Source organism: Agelaius phoeniceus, chromosome 1 (genome assembly GCF_051311805.1).
Source record: "Agelaius phoeniceus isolate bAgePho1 chromosome 1, bAgePho1.hap1, whole genome shotgun sequence".
NCBI lineage: Eukaryota > Metazoa > Chordata > Aves > Passeriformes > Icteridae > Agelaius > Agelaius phoeniceus.
The window spans coordinates 136912296-136937201 of NC_135265.1; the positions used below are offsets into that span (position 1 = coordinate 136912296).

General features: G+C 38.6%; 1 protein-coding gene across 5 annotated transcripts in view; it reads right to left on the bottom strand.

The window, feature by feature from the left end:
• WWP1 (WW domain containing E3 ubiquitin protein ligase 1) overlaps nucleotides 1-10399 on the bottom strand; it is a 58757-nt gene extending 48358 nt beyond the window's left edge. For all 5 annotated transcript variants that reach the window (XM_054649370.2, XM_054649322.2, XM_054649330.2 and 2 more), the window contains exon 1: nucleotides 10262-10399. The gene's annotated coding sequence lies outside the window, so the exon portion shown is untranslated. The remainder of the gene's footprint in view (nucleotides 1-10261) is intronic.
• Between the last annotated feature and the right edge of the window lie 14507 nt (nucleotides 10400-24906).

Consider the following 24906-nt stretch of genomic DNA (forward strand, 5'->3'; position numbering starts at 1 on the left):
CATAGTTTACCTTGCTGTTAGCCCTGAACTGCTCAGGCAGGTGGACTAGATTATCACTGTAGGTCCCTGCTAATTGAAATATTGTACTCTATTTTATTCTTGCAAACTGACAGCCTGGGGCCATGACCACTTCCCTGGGAAGGTTGTTCCAGTGCTTGACCCCACTTTTGAGATCCTTTCCAACATACGCCATTCCATGGTTCAGCAGAGAATTCCTTATTAACCAACCAAACCAAAACAGTTTTAAGCAACTCCTTCACCTCCTATCACTGCACACCAGAAGATCAGCACCTCCTTATCTGTTCCCCATCATAAGGGAGTTGTAGACAGCGATGACGTCACCTCTACGTCTCATCTTCTCTAAGCTGATCAAACACAGTATCCTGAGCTGCCCCTCATAAGTCATGCCCTCTACTCCTCCTTTGGACAAATTCTAACATTCTTCACATCGGGTCTGATATAAATATTACTGTATGTTTATACACAGTATAAACCCTCCTTCTTAAGCCAAGCTGTATGCATTTTCCACCCCTCCATCTCAGAAACCAAATCTTCATCTACTCCTATTGATATAGAGAGCAAGCTATATACAAACAGTATTTTCTCCATTTTTTTCAAATACATTCATTGACCATTGCTACAAATGCTGCAGAATTGATCTGTGCATTATCTATAACATATTACCAGCCTCATACAAGGGTCTAAGAAAAAATATACTACCATTACATAAGTTTACAAAAAACTGCATTTCTGAGTGTTATGCAAGAGGCCCAGACAAATGACTATGATTCCATTGCACACATCTGCCTGTTCTGGTCTGCCATATACTTGGCCCTTTTTAGCCTTGTTTTCCCAAGCAAACATCACATGAATGACTCATACTGTCCACCTGCCTCTTCCCCCTCTTCCTTTCATCTCCATCCCTCTAAGTGAATCTGTTCACCACCAAATCCAGTTAAAATAAACTGAGAAGTAATATCTTCTGAAACACTAAGTTCCCATGAGTTTCACAAAGTTCAATAGCCTAGCAGAGGAAAGAGACACAATTTCATGTGCTTGCTGAGCAAAGGCTGCAGCGTGAGTTCAAGCTCTCTGCACTGCCTGACTCAAAAGCTACACAAACACCACAGAAAGCTCTGAATCAGTCTGAGCTGCAGCAGTGCACAGTGCCTTTTTTATTACAAGTAAGAAGAGTCTAGAACAGCACATGAAGCAAAGAATTGTAACTGTAAGAAAAGTCTGTATGGAGCCTAGTTCCACTGCTACAGAGCAACTTACAGCAAAATATTTACAGCATGCATTGCTTGCAAATCTTAATCACAATGATGCTTCTAGGTCCTACCACAATGCCTCCTCTGTGTGTTACAGATAAAAATGCACATGCAGTGAAACAAACAGAGTAAACAACTTTCAGGTTTCTTGAACAGAACAATGGTAGGTAAAGGCCAACACATATGTCAAGAAATCAGAGAAGAATATTTTCTCCTTAATTCTAATATTTAGCTGAATAGTTCTCATATCTGTCAGAACATGATATATGCTAGCCACACAAGCCTTCTGGGTTGTCTTCTGTTATGCAGAATCCTAATGCTTGGTATAAATTATTGCTTATCAGACTTGCATCAAGAGCAATGTAAAGCAATATATTAAGATAGATTGTTAAAATGTGGGCAGATTTTAGTGTACCTACACTGCAAATCGAAAACTTTACCCCCTAGTTACATATAGGTACTTCCATATTAAATTATATAGGTAACCTATTTTCACCACATGGAAAATGGAGAACTATGAGCTTCTGAACAGGAGGAGAGCCTGAGCACATACCAAGAGTGCCCAGATAGCATATAAAATCCACTGGCAGGAATTTGTGTCTGTCAGCACCACCTTATTAGTTATAATAGCTTTGACTGGTGTAAACACATCTCTGCTGCAGCCATAGCAAAATTGGCGAACATGGAACAACTTTAAAGACGTTAACCAAAAGTGCTGCTGTTACTGTTACATCCCCCCACTATGTTTTTATGGGACATGAAAAAGGTGACTAAGGAATACCAATAATGGGAAATACATTATTACTGATCCACAAAATAGTTTCCCAGCCTCCCCATTGTTTTGATAAGTCACAAAAAAACAATAATTCAAAGAGGGGAAGAGAAGCCTACTCAGTGTTATGAGAAAGTGGCAGAAAAGGTTTTGCACAATTTTTGTCAGTAAGACATTTGATGTGATCCACCTCTCACCAGTAACTTTATCTCAAAAAATAGCTCAAAGAGGTATAAGTAGAATTCACTGCATGTTCTCACTCTCTTTTCTCTGAATATTTGATTTTTTAAAAGTGCTATGCAAGGCTCTTTCCAGCTGTCAATCTCAGCAGTGTTAAAACACTAAAACATGTCTGTCCTACTTCCAGTCACAGACTGCACTAATCTTACCTACTGCTACCTGAGAGCATTCAGCCAAGCACTGTCACTTGCTTTTTCAAAAATAGCCCTTCAGTCTCTACAGTGCTAGAGAATTCAACCTGATCCTTACTAAGGCTCTAAGCTGATGAATAATTCTCATGTCTTAAAACAAAGAGTTGCCTGTTTCTGCTAATTATTTTCCAGTCCAATTTTAGTCTGAGTTAATATGATTCCAAAATTTAACTACAAAAAAAAATCAAAGTTGAGAACATGAAAATTAATAAAAAACACGTCACTGTTTTATTAATAAATAAAAATTATTAATTGATTAATAAAATTAATAAAAAACAGGTCATACCAGAAGGGCCCAAGGTTTGACTTCTCAAGGGTCAATACTGAACCACAATATCTAGCATAGTAAGTTTAACACATCATTACAAAAGCAACAGTGAATGAAAACACACTTTCATGAAGGTCAGTATCCTTTCTAGAGAAAAGCTAAAGACTAAGTTATAAAACTTAAAATTATCAACACCTTATTCTTGTGAGCAACACTGCTTTGAAATCAGGTGGCTACAAAAAGTGCACAGAAAAGACCAGCTTCCCACTGAAGGAGGTCAAAGTTATTCCCTAATTCAGGTTGATTTTCGAGGGACTTGTGAGGGTAGATATTAGAGGAAAGACAAGCAAGAGAAAAGCATCTCCAGCATGTTTTACCCACAAAATATACACTTGCATGATACGGTCAACGCACAGGCCTTCAGCCTGAAGAGCACTAAAAATGCTTAGTCATTCTCTAAGTCTTCATCCATGTGAATCTCTCCTCCTCTTGCTGTCCTTTCTTATGCCTTCCCCAGTTGTACTGTACGGCTTTCAAGATGGGGCAGGACACAGAAAAAGTTGAAAAAATACACAAAGCATTCATTCAAGCTAGGAATGCACTGTGCACAGAAACAGTGGCATGATGACATTGTCTGTTTTATTCTTTAGTCTATTCCTACATCTTCTATATCAACCTTTAGAAACACCAGTTTTTAAGCTGTGGAGTGTCACTGAACATCTGGAAAAATGTTCTTAGCTCCCCTCTGTTATAAGGGAAGGACTGAAACACAAAATGTTCAAATATGCAGGAAAACAAGCCCAAAGTATATGTCTCTGCTAATAGAGATTTATTTAATCAATTTTGATTTCTTATAGCCTTTAAAGCTTTGAAACTGAAGCAACCAGCATGATAGATTTGTACAAAAGAGACAAGAACAGCAGCCAACTCTGAAAGTAGACTGTCGCTGATAGTTATATGCAAAAAAACCAAACCAAAACATAAAAAACTGTAACCAAAAAAAAAAAAAGGCTACAGTGGGCAGTCTAACTAGCTCTTTGAAAGTATTTTAAAATGCATTTAGTTTATGTACTAAAGTACAATCTGTATAATATTTTTATTAAAATCCCTATTTTTTAGCAATGAATTTTCTCCTTGTCTGTTTATTCCTTATTTTGAATCATACATCAGTTAATCTCAACTGAAATGTGTAAGAATTACTTCTTGATAGACTACCCTCCACAACTTTTCAAAGTGTTCTCTAATACCTTTTTGTTTAGTTATATGACACAGGATTAAAAGCATGAGCTGAAAGTTATATTTAATATATTAAATATTTAAGGTTCTGTGTGCCTCTGCTAGAGGCTTCTCTTCACTTACTTTTAATGCTAAAAATTAGCAACATTTTTCATTTTATTTGCACAGAAGCTGTACTACTCTGATAGTTTTCTCCTCAATCAGTTATATTTTCCTGATCAAACACTGAATACAAACAACAAAGAAACCCAACAGCTCATTTGTAAAATATCTGGGAGATTCCCAAAACCATTTACCATAGAAGAGTAACAAATATGCTTATGTAAGTAATATAAAAATAGCATGTAAGCTCATATATGTTATATTCTGAATACTTTCCAACATTTAGATTTTTACTCCATTTCTGATGGGACATTTTCGTAAAACAGTTCTTCACTACGTTTGGTTCTTGTTATACCAATGCTTCATTACACCTCATTTTGAGGAATAGTTGAAGCTACTCTTTCCAACACTAGGTCTCCTATGTTAACATAGAAAATGTACCTATCACCAAATATTACACTACCCACTGTTATTTCCATCTGAAGGTTCAACTACTCAATTTCCGATTTTGTCCGTTCATTAGCAGAAGACTTCATCATGTTATGAACTAAGCTTCCAAATAGTTTTCTTTCCCATGGCTATTCCCTTAACAATGCAATTTAATTTACCATCCCATGACAAAATTTTGTCAGCAATCTCTTACAAGACAGTCAGGGATTTATTTTATTCTGGAATGACATACAGATATCAGTCTTCCACCAGATTTTCAATACTAACTGATTTTTTACTGTCCTTGTAACTGGCATCTTGAAGTCAAAATCCATCTTCTTTTCCTTTCTTTTTTTTTTTAATGCCCAAAATCTTCTCAGCTACTAAGTAAGAAAAGTGATCATTTTTAAAAAGATAACACTGTACAAAGATCGTTGGAAGTGGAAAATAAATTGTGCCAAGAATGGAGGAAAAAGGGAACTGAAATTTAAGAAGCAGCAGTTTCCACGATTCTAACCTGAGGAGAAAAGGGAAGTTTGCCAATCCTATTACTATTCATCTTCTATTGAGCTTTCCTCTTATATTTTACTTTGTTTTTTAATTGTTATGCTTACAAACATAATTTTATGTCATCACAGATGCTAGGAAATACAAGAGAGAATTGTGTATGTAATTTTGGTACACCAGTTAATAAAAACAAGGTCAGCTTTTAAGACTAAGGTATCATGATCTGTTCAACAGTTTTACTCCATCCTTACAAACAACAAACAAAAAAAAGTCTTTCTGAATTTTTCAAGAACTACCACAGCACTCTGTTTCAAAACTGGACATGTGTTATTTTTTCAGTTTTGATGCCAAAGCATATTGTGCAATTTTACAGATTATCAACTTTATCTTTCCTGTTTACTTTAGCCCATTCTAAAACTACAACTCATTTGATTTGATTTATACTGAGAATTTCTGGCTATCTTGAAATGCACATAAAATCCAAAGTCCTCCTATATTTTTCACCCACCTACATGAGAAACAGGTAGAAGTTTTTAGTTGCTTCCTTTTTTAAAGGATTCTTCTGCTAATCTCCGGCTCCATTCAGATCTTATACCAAAAGATCTGGGTTAAAAACCCCAGTGATGAGAAATGTGTGCAGAGTATCCTGTTTACTGCTCTCTATGCTCACAGAAGCACAGATAAGAGCTCTCCTCTGCCCACTTCAGGCTGCAAGGTGAAGACACTTAAATGCATAAACCAGAATTATTTTGCTGCTTATCTTTAGAATCTGACTTCCTCCTCTCATCAGTTTTTAAATTGCTTTCCTCGATCTTCAAGACAATATCCTGCAAAATAAGCCTAAAATCCTAATGGAATCAAAGTAGATGGGAGTAATTCTATGCTGTTTGAACTACTTGAGGGGTCAGATACTAATATGCATTTGCATTTTCAATGCCATTTACATGTAAGACAAATCAAGAGATTGTCCTACTGTGTAACAGATAATTTTATTCAGAAAAAAGTATTCAGGTTTAGAACTGGTTACATTTAAGTATGCTCAGATGCTAGCCACTTAAAGCTGAACAAAAGCATATCTAACAAACTCCAATGAAAAGAAAAACGGTGGTTAATAAAAACTGAAGAACATAATCTGCTTTGTTAAACACATGCTTCACTCCAACTTTATTGATGACTTTTATTTTAGTCAAAAGCCATTATAAAGTAACACAACCAGCTCAGTAAATTTCAATTGACTCTTGCAAATTAAGTAGAATTTGTAAGTTAAATCCAAAGCCATACTCTCTTTTAACAGGATTTTAAAAGTGATTTTTTGACAGTACTGCATTATCAAACTGTACATTAGATTAACAATTTACACAGTCCTCAACACTGACTGACAGGAGAGCAAATCAAAATATAATTGTTTTTTTGTCATACATAGGCTGCTATAAAACTACAGCAGTACAGCCATGTAAACCTGCAATGATTAATTACTTCTTATTGTATGTGCAATAATTAGTAAATCTATATGTAAAAGAAACCTAAAGGTTTTCCTGACATACTTTCCCTGCAATGCTAAGAAATTTAAAAAAAAAAAAAAAAAGCCATGAAAACAAAACAAAACCAAACCTAGCATGCTCCCCTGTAAACAATTCTGACATCCTATAACCACTCTGACAGCTGACAGCTTACCTGGAATCTCCAGTGTTTCTCTCTAAAGCAACACTACACTTGGAAAACAGAGCTAAACTTAAATACGTGTCTGATTAAACCAGCAGCTCCTCAAACACAGCAAATACAAATCACAAGCAGCAGCAATTAGAGCTTTTCACTTACAAAAAGCAACTAAAAACAAAAACTCACTCTTACTCTCTCTTAAAGGTATCATAGCACATTTTAGCAAAACCTGTGCCATGTCAGTGTTCTACAGGGGAGAGGGCCAGGGCAGGGAAAGAGGGTGCACCACTCTAAGACTTCACCTTTTTTACAAGCCTTTGGAATGCCTCTTCTGGACACTCCCAACTCCTGCTAATAAGTAGAGGAGGTTTCTCTTTCCAACTATATTATTTTTCTTCAAGAAAACAGTGGTGACACCTCCAGTATTTCCAAAGATCCTTACCTATGGCCACTTTATGTAACCACAGGAGAATCTCCAGCACACCACAGTAAATCTGAATGAACACCGACACAGAAAGTGGCACCTACTGATGCAATGGCAGCAAACTTTGAAAGAAGGACCTGGATGTAACCAGCTCCTATTGCCTGCACTGGGACACAGACCTGAGAATATAGAAGAGTGTCACTATATTGCACAACTCAGAACTCAAATGATGAGTTCAGCAGTTCTGGTTTACAAGTTTCGCAAGGACAGAAAAAATAGCAGGATTTTTGCTAATATGACACTACCATAGAAACTGGGGGAATCCTGCCCTAGTTCAGACACTTTATTACAGGCACACTGGAGCAGCTTTTCTGATTTTGAGTCACTATGCAACTGATTATCTGGCAGAGCCAGAAGGGTTTTTGGCTTTTTTTTTTTTAATTCAGGTGAATGTTACACTCTGCAGAAGCAGGCAAGTGCAGAAGACTTGCCTAAAAGATAGTACATTTTTATCAGTAGCTTCACTCCTTTTCAGTCTTCAGGAAGAGTCTTTTTAACACAGCTAAAAGTAACTAACAAGAATCACTTAAAGACAGCTAGCAGCAAGCACTTATTTTGGTTATCACTCCATTCATTACCTCACCTAGCCTTCACACTTCATTATCTCAACTCAATTCTAAAATGAACTTGAGGGTTTTTGTGGGGGATTTAGATTGCAGGGCTTTTTTAAGCTAACAATAAGTATTTACCTTAAGTGCATAAAGAGAAGCCATTTCCAATTAACAGGCATGGCTTAGGTCATGATGTTTTGATCTCGGCACCTTAATTTTCAAGTCTAACGCTTCAATGGCATAGGAAGTACGAAGAAACTGAATGTGATACCAAACCTTACTCCTGATTCTTCCTGTTCAAAACCCAGAAGGAATCTCTTTCCCCACACACATCCTTTCATGAAAAACAACGGGGAAGTGGGGAGAATTCCAACTTATCAAAATTTCCAACTTCCTACTGAAAGCTAAAAAGATGAAGATCAGTAAAACTAGCAGACACTTCTCCTTCCAAGGGTTCCACAGACTCATGAAAAGGGGTTGGCTCTGAACTCCATCAGTATTCCTGTGATTTAAGAAGCACTTGTAGGCAAAGTGATTATCTAAAGTTTATTGAAAACCCTTTAACAAAAACACACTGGCTGACTTACAGTGCTTTTTTCACTGAAATCAAACAACAAATGTAAACTATTTTACAAACAAAAATAATCCATATTCTTTTGGTAACAAAGTGTCCCATACCAAGAGAATAAATCAGTCCAAAAGCTGTCAAGCTTTCAAGTATAATTTTGTATTTAAGGGAATTATTCTACAGTGTCATTGGGGAAAGTCCATGGATAGTACTAAGCTGCTCAAGCTAGAAGCACTTATAGGACTAGACCTTTAAAATATAGCTCAAAATCCACACTGAGGAGGTGATAAAGGGATTCTAAACCCACAAGTTCACAAGCAGCATCAACCAGAAGTATTTCTACTTCTCCATTTGAAAGCACTTTTGTCATGAATCCAAGTAAATTGTGTTTTTGCGGCTGTAAAATTTTTCTTATAAGGATGAAAAGATCTCAGATTTTTTTCTATAAGTAAATTTATTTAATCTTTATTAGTATTTAAATCAACCAGAAATTGTTATTCAGTTTAGACCTTGACCAAACGGACTCAGATAAGGCAGTATACAAAATTCTTTAAAAATATACAACCAGTTCAAGTTAGTAAAGCTTTATCACAGCCAATATCAGTCCCTTTGTTTCTATACTGCAGAGATTAAACCAGAATACCAATTTTAAGAGTAGACTTATTACAATGAAGATCATACTGTCTTTCAGAGGTATGTCCATATATAACCCAGCTACCTGCAGTCAGTCATTGCATCTCCTAGTAAAGCAGTATTATTAAACTTGCCTACCTGAGTTTTTTTCAATGCACGGCATCCTGATTACTTTTTATAAGACACAGCTGCCCTTTGAAAGTGCAACTTAAATATGAATACCTTTTTTTACAGTTTCACCCAACATCGAAGAGCTCTCATTAAAATAATTAGATGCTGTTAAGTCCTTTTCTCTCTTTGATGTACAGTTTAAACATTTATAGATCTGGAAGCAGAGCTAGCTTATCCTAGTTAAACTGGGATGAGAATTGGTATCATTCCAAAAATAAGACAACTACAAATAAAATCAAGTAAATAAACACACCGAGTTGTAACATTTTGCAACAACATAAACAAAGATAAAGGACACAAACAGGTCTTTTGAGGTCTTCAATTCACAAAGTCCGCTCAGCCAAACACCCATCACAGGGACCCCGAGAGACGAGCAGACACCTAAAACCTGAGCGCTGACCGAGAACACCCCGTGTCCCCTGCGCCTGGCACCGTGAGGGGCGACAGCAGCGCACCGGGGAGAGGACACGGCTCCTCACCTCCTCCCTCCCCGGCTCCACCAAAGGAAGGTGAACATAAACGCCACAATATCCTTCTCCTCTGCTTTCACATAAGCGAGCCAGGGCCGGCCGTGGAGCTGCCTCACTGACTCCTGGCCACTAAAGCCTCTCGCAATCCACTCAGCGTTGACACAGGTCACGACTCAGCCCCCAGTCACCCTCGCAAAGGCCGTAGACAGGAATAAACAAGGTTATTCGCTGACACCGGACACCGGCGACACTCCCCCTCCCTGTCCCCCCGCCCCACAGAGACACAGGCTCACCACAGCCCCGACCCTCCCTCCCCTCGCCAGGTGCGGGCCCAGAGGCCCTCAGCCCTGTCCAGACGCGAGCCAGAGTGGGAGACGGCAGGGAAAGCCAGCAATTTTCCGAACACCATGTGGGGCATCGGGAGGGGAGAAGCAACCCCCCGCCAGCAGAGCCCGAGGGGTGCGACGAGTGGAAGTGCCGGAAAGGAGAGACCGAGACCTCCCTATGGCTCCCTTCGCCATTTTAGCCCCCACGCCCATTCCCCTCCTCCCCGCCCCTCGGTGACAGGGGCAGATCGCAGCCGTCCAGCGCCCACCCCCCTGGCTGCCCACGGCCGAGCGGCGGCGAGGAGCGAGGACGGCAGCCGCGTTTCTGCCGGGCCAGACCGCAAACCAGAGAGGCTGCGGCACAGCCTGTTTTGTGCCCTTACCGTGCTCGCAGCCTCACAGCTGCTGCCGCCTCCTTCTCCTTCCTTCCACCTTTCTCTGCTTCTTCTTCGCTTCCTCGCCGCCGCGGCGGCTCCTCACCCCTCCGCGCCGCGCTCCGCCGCCGCCGCCGCGCAGAATGATGCCATCTCACAGCGGCATCGGCGGCTCCCGCACAACAGCCCTCCTCCCGCCCCTCCCGGCACCGCTCCCGCTGCCGCTCCCGCTGCTCCCGCCCGGCGCCCCCGACGGCCGGGCCAGCCTCGTGCGCGCTCCCGGGGCACGGGCAGCAGGAACTTGTGGAGCTGGAGCCGGAGCCACTGGAGCCGCCCCGGCGGGAGGGCCCAGTCGGGACCGAGCAGTGCGCAGCGGCGGTGGGAGGGAAGAGGCGAGCCTGAACCGAGGCTCTTCAAAGGGGACAGGGCTTATTCCTAGCGCCTGCCCCGGGCTAAACCAAGTCGGGCGCCGCGGCGGGGAGAAGAGCCGAGAGCACGGAATCGACCTCGGGGGAGGCAGGGCCGGGCTGCAGCCCCGGGGCACCGTCCGCGGGGCAGAGCCTGCTGGGGCAGGATAAGCAGGGCTCCTGCAAGTCTCTGTCCCCCGACAAGGCTCCTCTGCGGCGCGGAGAGCCAGCACACCCCGGTGCGGTGCGGGCGATAAAAGCAGGGGGTGTCTCCTCCACCCGCCTCCCGCCCTCTCTTCCCGGCCGTGCAGGCAGGGCGGGATCCTGTGCCCCGCCGGGATCCTCTGCCGCCGCCGTGACAGGAGTCCCTGTCCGTGATACCCCTGGCTGGTGCCCGTCCTCCACCGCCGAGCCTCTTCTGCCTCTCTGAGTAACGCCGCCCTTCCCGTTGTGGGGCGGACGGATGTGGGCAGGGAGAGCAGCTCCGCGCAGCCCTCGGCAGCGGCGCAGAGCAGCCCCGCTGCGGGGCGAGACACCGCCCGCCCGGCGACACCTCTGACAGCCCCGGCATGGGCGCGGGGCCGGCTTTCCCCTGGCAGGAGCCACAGGCCTCCCCTGCGGATTTACAAAGCCAAAAGTAGTTATATGCATAAGTGTGTGGAGCTGAAGTTGTGTCTTACATTGAAGACCAATGAAGCTTTGTCTTCGTACCGCACAACATAACTGCTGTGGAGGCAGTGATAGCATGAACTTTCGGGCATAAACAAGGCCTTTGAGTGGTTGTCCCAGAAAGTCCAGCACTACTGTTAATTGAAAGGAACAAAAGCTTACAGTATGTGACCCTGAAGCAACTTTCAGCAACGTCTGGTATTTCATTATTCTTAAAAAACAACATGGGGGCCAGCAATCTGATTTGGGCATGTAAATTCCTTCAGGAAATAAAAGGAATGCTCTCAAAAGTACTACTTTCCAACCTATTCATTCTTCTTAGAAAATCTGCAGGAAAACAAAGTTTCCTAGCAAAGTTTGGAAAGGAAACAGTATTTACAGTTTGGCTTTAAAAGTATCTTAAAGTATTCTAGAATTAAAAAAAAAAAATAGTGGCCTTCTCTTGTCTGGTGGTAATACTAGTACAAGCGACTGAAAACTGTGATGGTTTGAGCTTCTGTACACAGCAAATGTAACAGAATATATGGGCTCTACACTCACAAAATCTGGCATGGGCAGTAAAATGAGCTGTATGCAGTTAGCAACCTAGTTGCTAATTGCAAGGTAACCAAGTTAATCCATGTGATTTACAGAATTCGGCATATACTATTTTCTCTACAACAATTAAAACTTACATTTAAAGGAAACTAGAGTCCCTCTTTAGTTCTGAAATTGTCCAGAATTGGGAACTTGCTTACACAAAGAATCACTTTTACAATATTTTGGTAGCATTTCCGGAGTGTGGTAATAAGCTCTATCTTGCTTTCCTGGCTGTTTGTTTTTCTAGTGTAAAGCAATCTAATTGAAATGGATGTAGCATTATATTCCCAGCTGCAAAGGGTGGGTGTAGGTGTATGTGGCAATATTCTATCTCTTGCAGAAGATATTAATTTCTCTTCTATAGAACTTTGCTTGTTGCTAATATCAGTAATCTGATGCTAATATTCATGGAAAGTATGGAAGTATGGAATACTTCATGGAAACTATTACTTCTTAGTATATGTGTAAAATTTCTAGGTGCTTCTTTCTTGCCTTATGAAGTATAAAAAGTGTGTAGTTACTTAATACTCTGTAGACAAGTTATGGGCTTCTTTGGCTTTCCTCCTCCCTGTTTCAAAACAAATTTTGTCATACATTGTCTCACTCTGGGGAACAGTGACATTCCAAGTATTCTTCCATCTTAAAAGACATTTGATACCCTAATTAGTGCAAAATGTCACAAGTTTGTTAATGCCACAAGTTTGGTTTTAAATGTCTTACAAAACCTCTTCAATATTTCTGACTACTTTTAGAATATTAGGTAATGGAAACATAGAATCATAGAATAGTTTAGATTAAAAGGACCTTTAGGTTCATCCAGTTCCCCACGCTCCCTGCCCTGAGCAGGGACGCCTTCCACTAGACCAGGTTTTACTCAGAGCTCCATCCAACCTGTCCTTGAACACTTCCAGGGATGAGGCATCCACAACTTCTCCAGGCAATGTGTTCCAGTGTCTCACCACCCTCACAGTAAAGAATTTCTTCCTAATGTCTAATCTAAACCTACCATCCTTCAGCTTAAAGCTATTCCCTATTGTCCTATCTAGTAGGTAAAAAGTCCCTCTCTGGTTTTCTCCTAGGCCTCTTTAGGGACTGGAAGGTGCTGTACCGTCTCCCAAGAGCCTTCTGTTCTCCAGGCTGAACAATGCCAATGCTCTCAGCCTGTCTTCATAGAAGAGCTGCCTCACGTTGCAGTCCCCTGGTGGTATTAAACACTTAATGGTTAAAAGCCATGCATTGACAACTTGCTGAAAACATTCAAGTTATGGAGTTATACATGTATACTTATACCTGAGAAAGTGCAAATACAGTTGTCTTCATTTTGCAGATAAACACCTTGGTTTGTTTGTTTGTTTTCTTCTTTGTTTTGGCCAGAAAAGATTACAGACTCTATCATACAAGGCTGAAGGCTAGCAGGAATTAATGCAGGTCTGGTGTCCTTGTTACCTTAGAGCTTTTCTCTTTGTAGGGTGAAATAAAGAGTTTTTATTAATCCCTTCACCATCCCTTTAGAAAAGTTAACCTCAGGTAAGGTTTGATAAGCCACTAAACTTACCAAAACAAATCAACCAAAGTTGGAATTTTGCAAGAGGGTTGGCATGAAGATTGAAATAAATATAAGAGTACCTTCTATACACAACATTCCTGAGATAGTAATTTATGATACTAGTGGAAGATTTTAACAGCATCTCCTTGTGTATTTCTGACTTTTTTTTCCTTTATTCTTTACAAAGTGAGGAGAGCTTTGGAGAACTTTGATTCAGAACAGATCTCTATAAAACAGACTCCAGAATATACTGGGTTTATCCTCAGATTTTAATAGATCTTCTCTGGCATGCTTGAGCAATGTACATTTGATAAGCTTGGATTTTCGGACAGGCTATTGCAATATCTAGGTTTTAATAGACTAGAATGTATCCAGTGGCTGGAATTGTATCTTACCTTTTCACTAATTGTTTTTCTGTTGTAGCTGCACAAACAGGAGTGGCAGTGAGCTCTGCTAGCCTTTAATTGGAAAGTCTGAGTGACAGTAGTTTTGCTTAATTTATACTTCTGGAGAACTCTTGTAGACCTCAATAGGCAGTAAACCAGTACAATTGCAAATTAATGGCTTTCGCAGCCCATAAAATTACTGTACAATACCATCTATTTGCATTTCGGTTTGTCTTTGATTTCTCTAACATTTTACAAAAGCTTTGTGTTAAACTAAAATCCCTGAATGTTGCAGCATAGTTTATAAACTTCTGTAGAAAAGTGTAAGTGAAGTGTAATGGTCCAACTTCCTTAACAGTGATGCAGTAGTAAAAGATGAGGCTGAAACCAAATCTTTCTGCTATTAATAGACTCCAATGAAAGCTGATTTTACCTGAGCAAAGGCATGTAAAACTAGTTGGTGTGGTTTCTCTTTGAAATGAGCAAAGTTTTATAATACAAGTCTTAAATGCAAATAGTTAAGTTGATTGCTTATTCAGTCCTAATTTCCAAATTGGGGGGGAGGGGAGTTGAGGGGGTGGGGAATGTATCTAATGAGAGTAGAGGGAAAATTTCCTTGGTAATTGTTGGTTTTTTGGTTTTTTTACATGGAGATTTATTGTTACAAAACTCATGCAGAGTAAGAAAATTTTTGGACAAGTTTCTTTGGACCATATTCAAAAAAGCATTTAGGCACCTGAATTGTGGTTTAAATAAAACATAAATTTTACCTTCAAGAGCAGAAGCCACAAAACCCTGTAGATGTAGTCATCCAAGTCTGCCAGTGGATGTACTCTGTGTCCGTAGGCATTGGCAACAGGCATCTGATCATTGCAGTAAAAAAATACTACTTGGCTTATGCCTAATTTGTTTGGGGTCCAGGTGGTGGGTAATATGTCACCTAAGATCTGTGGAAGGGTGAATCAGGGAAGTGTGGTTAAAGCTGTCAGAATCAATACAGAGTACAGAAGTTACAGTGAGGGCAGAAGCAGGGAGAAACGTGGTAGCAGTGATCAGCCAGCATTAGAGTGCCATAATTGGAGAACTCAGAACCTAAAACAATCTGTGTTCTGTGCCCTCCTATACTCAAACCAATCTCTCTTTTCAAGTCAGGCTGTGACCAATTAGTGCTGTCTCATTTGGGACCAGGATTATCATTCCTGTGCCAGCTTTATGGAGCTTTGCAGAGTCCCACTGAAGTAGTGCAGCAGAGTAATGCTGGACAACTCTGCAGCTAGGGAACATGAGCTAGAACAGCTGGGAAGTTTTAGTTTCTGGTCCTGCTTCCCAACAGTGTTCAGACATTTTAAGCAATGGTTTTTCAATGCACAATATTGGCTCCTGTTCCAGGACAATAAACACTCCCTATAACAACTGAATGTCTGCATTTTTGGCATTCTGTCAGTCTTCTCATATTGCTCTCCCAGATTCCATGGTTGTTATGTTCTGAAAGCAGAGTGAGTATAGTTATGTGTATGTTTGACTTATACACATGCTTGTGTCTGTAATATTATACCTTAAACATATATTGGCCTTACAAAATATCTTATTTATATGGTAAGTAAAGGATAAGGGTTTGTCCCTATGTTGTTATGTGGTTTTTTTGATGTTGCATTTAGAGTACAATCCTACTTTAGTCACTTTTTACTGTGTATAATTAAAAGTCACCAGTTTCACAATGGTTAAGGAACTTGGTTTCTGCACCATCCAATTATTTAGCCCAATTTATTTATTTCCTTCCATCTGTCAGAGGTTTCTTCTCATTTAAGGTGTGAGATATGCATTCTGCTATTATGTGTGCAATATTTGGCACAATCATGTTCAAGTTTGTAATATAAGGGGTTTTGTATATGTGGTAGTGTCAATAATGCATTACAGTAATCACCTTGGATACACTTAATTTAACCTGATTCCTCACAATAATTTGCTGTGTGATTGCATTAAAATAAGTCTTTAAAGCAGTATTGTGGAGAAATTAAAATGAAAAATTGCAAAGACTTGACTCCAGTTAGTATGAATCAGTAAAATTTCTTGCCTCTGGATTTAGGCAGTATTAGTTTCTTTGTCTACAAATTTGGAATTAAAAGGAGATTCTTCTCCCTACACCTTTTTCCAAGACCAAAATTGTTAATTCAAAAGTTTTAAATTTTTAAAGGAATTAATTAATTATTGAGGGGTTAAAACTCACTGATTTTCATCTACAGGTCTAAAAGTTGTATTTTTTTGTGTACAAAAATGTCTTCCAAAATGTATTCACAAATACAGTTATTTAAATACAGGTTATTTCAATACCTTGATATTGTCAGCTTTTCAGATCTGTTAATCATCATTGAGACATCAGTGAATCAGCAATCAATGTATTGCTTTTTTCTTGTAAGTCTAGAGGTTGATGTGCCAAATCCTAAAAAACTATGAAAATAACTAGTCAAAGGGTTGTTGTTTCTGTGCCATCTCTTAGCAGCACAGAGTGTCAGATTTATTTTGGGGGGTGGGGGAAAATTTACAAACCAATACATCTCATTTGATATTCTAATGAGATTGTGTTGTAATTTCCTTTAAGTCTGGTCCTGCACAGTCTTCTCCAAAATCAGAAACCTTAGATTTTATGTCAGCACATTGTAATGTATTTGAAAAACAACTAAAATATAATTATCTTTTAATCAAGTACTGTTTTCCCAATGACAATAGCGTGAAATGTATTAATGGAAATTCACTTCTGTCTTGACATTATAGTGGATAAGTGTTGAGCCACTGTTGGAAGTCTCTTGTTGTGTACTGGGTTACTTTTTTGAAGTAAGCCTGCCCTCCTGACTTGGAAGTGGGGCTGAGGTTGAGCACAAATATTGAGTAAGCTGAATGTGGCTTAGGTGCCTGAGATGAGTACAGAGACAGGTAATGGAGAAAAAGGGACTCCAATCCCAGTGGAAGTGGTAAGTCACAGAAGGGTGTGGAGCACAGCAGCTCACCATGAGGTGGAGAATGGAAGAGAATAAGGTTGTTTAGAAGGCATGAGTTATGGGGAGGGCATTTAAATAAGGGAAGACAAATAGTTTTGTTTATTCTGTTCATATTCCAGTGGCAATATTTTGTATTTTTTCTCACCAATAAATTTTCAGTGAGTTTTGGAAAAAAAATCAGAGTTATTTTATCCTCAATTCACATGGAAGGAAGATGCATGTTTACCAAGTCTGTGCAATTACCCTTAAATCTCCATAATAACTTTTTTGAGTTCACAGGCCAACTTCAAACATGTCTAGTAAATCTGATAAATTCTTTTTCCTTGAGAAAATAGATGGCAGAGTATAGTAGAAAGCTTCTGTAAATGTTCCCTGGAAGGCCTGCAGACAAAGGAAAAGCTACATCATTAAATTGCACACTATTAACCACTGGAGAATGGGGAGTAAGGAGAGAGTCAACAATAAACCAGGCAGCCCTTATAAATGCCTACCATAAGAGAAGACTTCAGTTGGAGTTTGCATTCTTAGGCACCAAAGTCAATCAACCATGAAAAACAAATCTTTAAGAGACCAAGCTTCATTAGTTCCAGTGCTCACTGGGTGATGTGATTTAATTGCAGCACTACCTAAAGCAATGCTATGCAGCCCATAGTCTGTGGGTAATTGATGGTCAATAAAAATCAAAAGGGAGCTCAAAAAGCAAGTCAAAACCAGACATTCCTGCACAGCCATATTCTCTCATATATAGAAGCAGAAGGGAAGAGGAGAATGATAATAAGGTTAATTTTTTAGCCTTTATTTTTTTTGTCTCTAAAAGATGGCCACTGTGAGTACTTTGGCACAGTAAGCAGAGGATGTCTTTTGAATTTGTTTTGCTTCCAGAGGTTAAGTGATCCTTCAGTTGAAAATGTTGAGAAATGTAGCGGTCTAGAGATCACAGTCAGAGAATCAAGGTTTTGGTTGTTGTAAGAAACCCTATGTCCTTTTTCCTTTATTGCCCTATTTAGGTTGCATAACTGAAAATGATCAAGTGAATGGAATTTGTGTTTGTCCTTTGTCAGAGCATGGCCTAAGTGAACCAGTCAGCCATCAGTTTGAGTTGCAAATTGTTTTTGTCTTTTGTTGAACCTTCTCTGAGAATTAATCAGAAAAACTAAGAAATTGAAATCTTCAAATTTGTATTTTCTTAGACTTAGCCATATATTCTTTCTCTTAACATTGCAGTGGTTTGTCTAGTGTTCATGCTTGTTTAAGAGCTGAGAGCTCTCTCTCCCTTTAATATAGACTATGTGCTTATTGAACTTCTGTGCTGAACTCCTGCCATGACTTTCTTTTATTCTAAGGAAAAACAAAGGTCTCGAACCTCAGCTTTCTCCTGACCTGCCTTTCTGATCTTTCTTGGATTCTTACCTGCAAGCTTTTTTTGTTTGTCAAGCCTTAGAACTTTTTTTTTGCCTCTGAAAACCCCCTCTTCTATTTCTCAGCGGGACATAAGAATTAGACTACAGTATTGTATGCATACTAGTAATAAAATAGACTTATAAATTCATGCATGTGTTTTAACAGCTTGGGAAAGTCCTTTTTTTGTCAGGTATTTACAGTACAGTACTGTTTGTTTCTTTATGAGTAATCCCAGCGTTTAATGCAGTTAAATGCATTTCAGTTTTAGGACAATGCACCTCCTTGGTAGTACATGGCAATCTTGGTAAACCATTCCTTCCATGACTGCTTAAACTGATAATGGGAATAAACTAGGAAATGTTTAACTCTGCCACTTTTGATTTCCTTATTATTCTCTTTTAATGCCTCTGGGACACCTTTTCCCCAGATCACTCTTAAAATCTCACTTGCAATTTGTGCATGTTGTATGTTTTAAAATAAGATATAAAATTTATACTTATGTAAATGTAAAATCTTTTAGGCATAGATAGGAGTCATAATATTTTCAAATTGTTGTTTTTAAAACTTCATTTTTCTTATGACTTATACAGGAGAGTTTTAACCAATTAAATATTAATACAGAACATTTCAATGTTTACTGTAGAAATCAGTGTACTGCTGCTCTTTAAAAGCCTTTAAAAATGCATTTCTTTTTTCTCCTACATACTGCACATTCACCTTAACACGTAAATTTTTTAGCACAAATCTGATGGAGTGACAAAAGGCATGTTTGAAGTAGAGCTGCTTTTGTGCTCTTTTTTGTCTTCTGCCTTCAATTAGATTACATCTGTTGCTTTGGTGGGCCAGTTTGTGACACGGTCACTAAAATATTGGCAATATCACATGTAATGCAGCTATGTTGAGGTCTGTATTTCCTGTTCAGCTGTTTGATGTATTGCAGAGGGAAATGAGCTTCTGCCATGAGTAAAAGCCCATGAATTTTAGTTTAGAAAACACAGGGTTTTCCATAGTTATTTCTCTGTCTGAGGTAAGACCTTGAAGAAGAGGCTTAGTTCCGAATTTCCTCGTGCAGAGATTCCTACAGGCAAAGGTATGTGGAAAATATATGTGGGTATGTGGAAGATATATGTGGGAGGTATGCTCAGATAGATCAGTTGTGTTTTTAAAGGCTGAGTCCTGTCTTGCACATCTCTGTGTGTGAACTGTAGGACTCTCCTTTGGCTTTCTACCAAGTCCTGAGTGAATTACAGAACTGACTGTGCACAAAACATCTCCTTTATGAATATGGCCTCTGGGATTGTTCCTATTTTCATAAAATAGTACTGTGTATCAGTTTTCTTACCTTCAGTGGATTGTAAGTGAGAGAGAAATGAAAGCAGGGTTGAAAGGAGAAAGGTGATGGACAATGGATTTTTTAAATTATAGAATCGGAATATTAATATATTATAAATTGGTATCATTATAACAATTATTGTTATCATTGTCATTATTATTCCTGCTGACAATTCTAGCTCTTCCTGAGGGATAAACAATATGTAATGTACAACAATGAAGTTAGTATAGTTCTTTTTCAGGTATGTTATTTTTCCTCTCTAGAATTTAAAGAAAATACTGCTTTGATATTCAGGAAGAAATTATTAACTAGATGGAGTAGTGTTTGCATGGAATTTTTTAAATTTAAAAACAATTTTACCTGCAAAAAAAAATTTGGAACCCCAAAAACATTACTCATTTTCATCCCTGTTTCCAAAAAAATACTAGGGAAGAAAGGTATTTTGACTGGTATTGTTCTTTTCACAGAGTTGATTATTCTATTTAAGTCAGCACAATATTAAAAAATGGGTTTCCAGCAATATCCAGTGAAGTTCCTAGATACTTTAGGTAAAATAACAGTTTATTTGAAAGTGCTAAAACATTTCAACTTGTTCTGAATATTTATAATAATATGAAAATGTGAGTTAGCAAGTTCCCTAATGACAAAGATTTTATTATGAATAAAAACTAGATTTGGGAAGAGAGAGTTAACTTACCTTTCTCAAATAGAAGTATTTTATTTTCTCTCCTCTTTCCCAAGATGTAGCACATTAACTTTGTTAAGGAGCATGCTAGTCTTGCCATATTGAGAAAAGCCACAGAACAATTTTGTTATTTTTCTTGGTATACTAGTTTATTTTCTTATTTATTTTATGAAAGAAAATGCAAAGAAAATTAGTTTTGAAAAGCTAACAAAAGTGGAACTCAATGAAATGGGAGGGATAAAATATTAATGTAGTAACAAAGTGAGAACTCAAATGATTTTGGATATGTAATTTTTTAAATGATAAGTCACCTTGAATCTGAGTCATTTTGTACACTCCTGAAGGTTTGAGACCAGGCACTATTTGAAAGAGAAATGGTAAAAAAAAAGCTGAAGAAAGTGTGTATATTTCTGCAAAATAATATCCCTTCTGAGGCAGAGATAATTCAAAAATTATTCTGAAATAGTTCACTTATACCAAACAATGGTTTGGGCTTTCTGCAAAGATATGGAAATCTATCCTTGTACCATTATATTACCCTCTAGGTAGGAACAGAATTGGATTTTTCCCCTGAAGTGTTATGCATAAGAGTGATCCACATACTTAGCCTTTGCTGTTTCCAAGGTATCACTTTTATTTTTCAGCAGCTGCGCCTGCTGCACTGACAGTGGCCAAACAGCAAACACAAGACTTGGACAACAACTAAGAACTTGTAATTGCATTTTCAGTCAATCTGAATTACATTCTAATGGAAATGAGAAAGCATTTTCTTTCAAAAAGCAAATCTTGAACATACAGTTCTAGCAGAAATTTTATATATATGTAGATATATATGGATTCTAAAGTTTCACTGTCATTTTTAATATACTGAAATACCTGCACACAAATAATTGGTAACAAAACTGAGTTGCAGCCAATGTGATTTTTTTTTCTTGCAACAAACATAACTGACAAAGCTGGATAGACTTCAATCAGAAGAGTCAAGTCAAATGATCTTTTTGAAGGAGCCTAATTTTTTAAATAATTAGATAGTGGAATTGACTCTTTGTCCCATCATGGACGGTTATTAAAATCTCTCCTGGCCTTAAGCATTGTCAGTACTTTGATTGTGAAAGAGCTGTTTTCCTGTACTCCTGGCCTGAAATGTCTACTTCAGTTTAATAATACATTGTTTTTCTGTGTGGTTTAATGCAAAATCTGCCATATAAAATTAAACAACAAATTGTTGTTGTTATTGTTCTTCTCTCATAATTAAAATCAAAAGAGAGCAAAACAAAACAAACCACCAACTTCTGAAAATCACTGTTAGGAGATTGCAGTACAAATATAAAGAGGATCAGGCAAAGTCAGTGTGTAGGGAGTTTTTCCACTGAGTTCAGTCCTTCACATATTGAGGAAAAGAACTGACTTAAACCTGGCCAGTAAACTGACTGGTTGCAGTTTCTGTGATGTATGTAATCCACTTGATGGCATAAAATGTTGACAATTTTATGAAGACTTCTGTAAGTAAATACCGAGATGTGCAGTGATGGCATCTTGGGTTGTTTTTTTAATTACTCTTTTAACACAAAATTAGTTTATTCCATTTTCTTTTTCTTTCTGTGCTTTTCCCAGAGTGCTTTTCCTTACTAATGTAGTCCTCTCTGACAAGGTAGTATAATTCCTGAGCATCTAGCTTTCAAAAGCCAACAAGGCTTTCAAAGCCAGAAAGATTAATTAAGTTGAAATACATCAAGTGTTTCCATGAGTTGCATACATTTCTAAGTTTGCTTTTACCCAGTGCTCTCTTTGAGACAGAAAGGGCCCAAATTAGGATAAATTTAATTTTCTATTGTTCCCACTTACAGCTTGGAAACAGGTTGTTAATTAACTTCATGTGGCTTGCAGCCTGAAAGAAAGTGGGAACACATTATTGTATTAGTGTGGCAAAAAACAACCCCAAATGTATTTGTTCTTATTGATACTGGAAGCTCATGTCTTTGTGTAGGCCATGGATATCTGAATATCCTTTGTAGGGAGGAGGTAAACAGCCTTTGCTATTGCTTTAGGAAGACAAATAATGTTTCAGCTTTTGCTTCACAAGTTTCATCTTGACAGAAAATTGTATTTGCCACAGAACAAGGTATTTTCCAGCTTAGCAATAACTTTATTGATGTCTTGCCTTGTTCTGAAACATGATCCCTTCACTGCTGAGGTTTTTTTTTTATCTTAAGAATAGAAGAACATGCTTGACTGTGCCAGGGAAGAGTGTGACTGTATCCTGCACCGTGAATGTAAACATGACCATTTTGAACTGTCAAAACCTGTATTAAGTTGGTGGATCCTATTAACAGGGAACTGATAAATTATTTTTCCTAAATTTTGTTATTAGTTCTATTAGGATTCCTAAACTACTGTGTTAGAGATAGTCTTTGGTCTGAGTGTGAGCATCATTTTTATTAGCCAAGGACAAACTGCACCCAAACACATTTGGACAAAATATGACTCAGTCTGCACTACTCCTTATCTTGTAAAAATCATCCTATTGCAGCATTACCCTTGTATACAGTACCAGATTCCTCCTGAAAAACAGCTTCATGTTTTTGCTCAAATTCAGATGCTTTACTTGAGACAAATACAGTGTTGTCTTCAAGAAATACTACTATAAAGTTAGACACCTTTGAACTGGTACCATTAGATTAGGTAATTTTAATTTTCCAGGTTTATGACAGGTTTTGGTATCATCTGTATATTTCTGAATTTCTAATTCCATAGAGACAGACTGTCTAACTGTTTTTCTTTTAGTGGAATTAGATTGTTGTCCCCATTCTGGTTGCTGTGGGACTTTGCCAAAATATGTCAGTTATTTGTTCTTTCTGTAACTTCAAATACTGTCTGAGTAATGATCTGACCTTGTTTACCAGAATCCTTGAGTAGGTGACAGAACTCTTTAGGGAGAATTAAAGTTCCAAAAGGTTTTATTTATTTTTCCTTCTGCTTATTTGTGTACATTGTAAATGCACAAACTGAAATGTTTGAGAGAGTTTTTAATAATCATCATTCTCATTAATGTGCCTGGTGCTGTGCCCAAAACTAATCTTAATTGGTGCACTTCAGAAGATGTGTACTAATTGGAAGGGGTCCAGAGCAAACAAACAGATTTTATCAGACATCTAGAAAATATGATCTACAAGGAGGGGCTCAGCTTGTTTAGGTAGTTGAGCGCAGCAAAAGAAAGAACAGAGTCTGTTCAGGGTAGTTATCTTTGATGATAATTTGACCTACTCTCAGTGGGGGGGTTGGACTATGCATTATTGGTAAGGTTTGTTGGGAAATAAGTCTTTTGAAAAGAACCTCATGATAGAAATGCTGAGCTAAGACTTGAGAAATGGGCACTCAGTTCTTGTTTCTTCACAAAGTGGCCTTGGGAAATCTCTCTGTTCTTTGATCCACCAGCACTAATATGTTAATATTTTTCCACTCTGTTTTGTTTATAGGTCTTAAACCAATTAGGACTTTGGCACTGAAAACATAACTGTCATGCTTGCAGCACATGAATCTAAAATTGCTCCAAGCAAGCCTTGTTCTGCCTCTGACTCTTCAAAATATCTAAACTCACCTGTCATTTCACTTTAAAAATTTCCAATTATCTTCCAGGATTTCTGCCTTTTGCCTAGTATTGTCTCAGTCTGAACAATTTAGTGAATAAGTTGCTTAAACTCACTTAAAAGCAGGAACTGCTGCAACTTCAAGTTGTTTCCTGTCATGTAGAGTCACTGCGTGCACTTGCAGAAATTCTAGAGACCTAAAGTGCATTGGTTTCAGGGCTCACTTTCATCTGGTTTCCAATGTCTCAGGCTTGCAAGTTCATACCTCTGACTTATGCTGGTTAGGGCACCTCATTCAGCTTGGGTTGTTCATCAGACAGCCAAAACTATTTCAGCTTGTTTGCTGTTGGCTATAGATAAAGAAGTGGCTCTGGCAGCACAGACCAACCCCAAGATCTCCCTGCTGAGGGATTTAATTGATAAGTTAATGCAGTTGTTGGCATTTACACCTAGGAGCAGCCTTCTGTCCAAAATTGGATTGCTCACTTATACTCCTGAGAAGAATTGTAGCTGTGCTCTGAGCTTTTGCTGTTGATCAGCGATGTGTCTCTTTGCTCATTTGAGTGCAGGATACATTTTGATTTGCTTAGGCTGTCCACACAGTACCTATTAATGTATTGGCACCCTGTGAAGTGTACCTGACAGTTCTAGCTCTTACTTTGTGTGCTCTGACAGTGGGTGAAGGGACTCATTATCTTGGTTATGACCTATAGGCATTACAATACAAGTTGAAACATACCTACATACTTACTTATCTCAACTATTTCTTACTTATCTCAACTATTTTTTTAGTGAAATAGAGGAGTAGAACATATTTGAAAGTGTCTACATTCCAATTGCTATCACTTCATTTGAATACAAGTGAGTATTGTTTGGTAAATAAGTTTTGTCTGCAGCATTTCAGAGGCTCATTGTTTATGAGGAACTGGGTTATAACTTTTATTCCCTAAGAGCTCAAAGCGAAGTAGAAGAAAAAATCTTGCAATAGCTTAAACCTGAAAGAAGGCAGAGATCTGGGTCAACTTTGTCCTCTATCATTCTGCTCAGATGGTTCATTCCCCATAT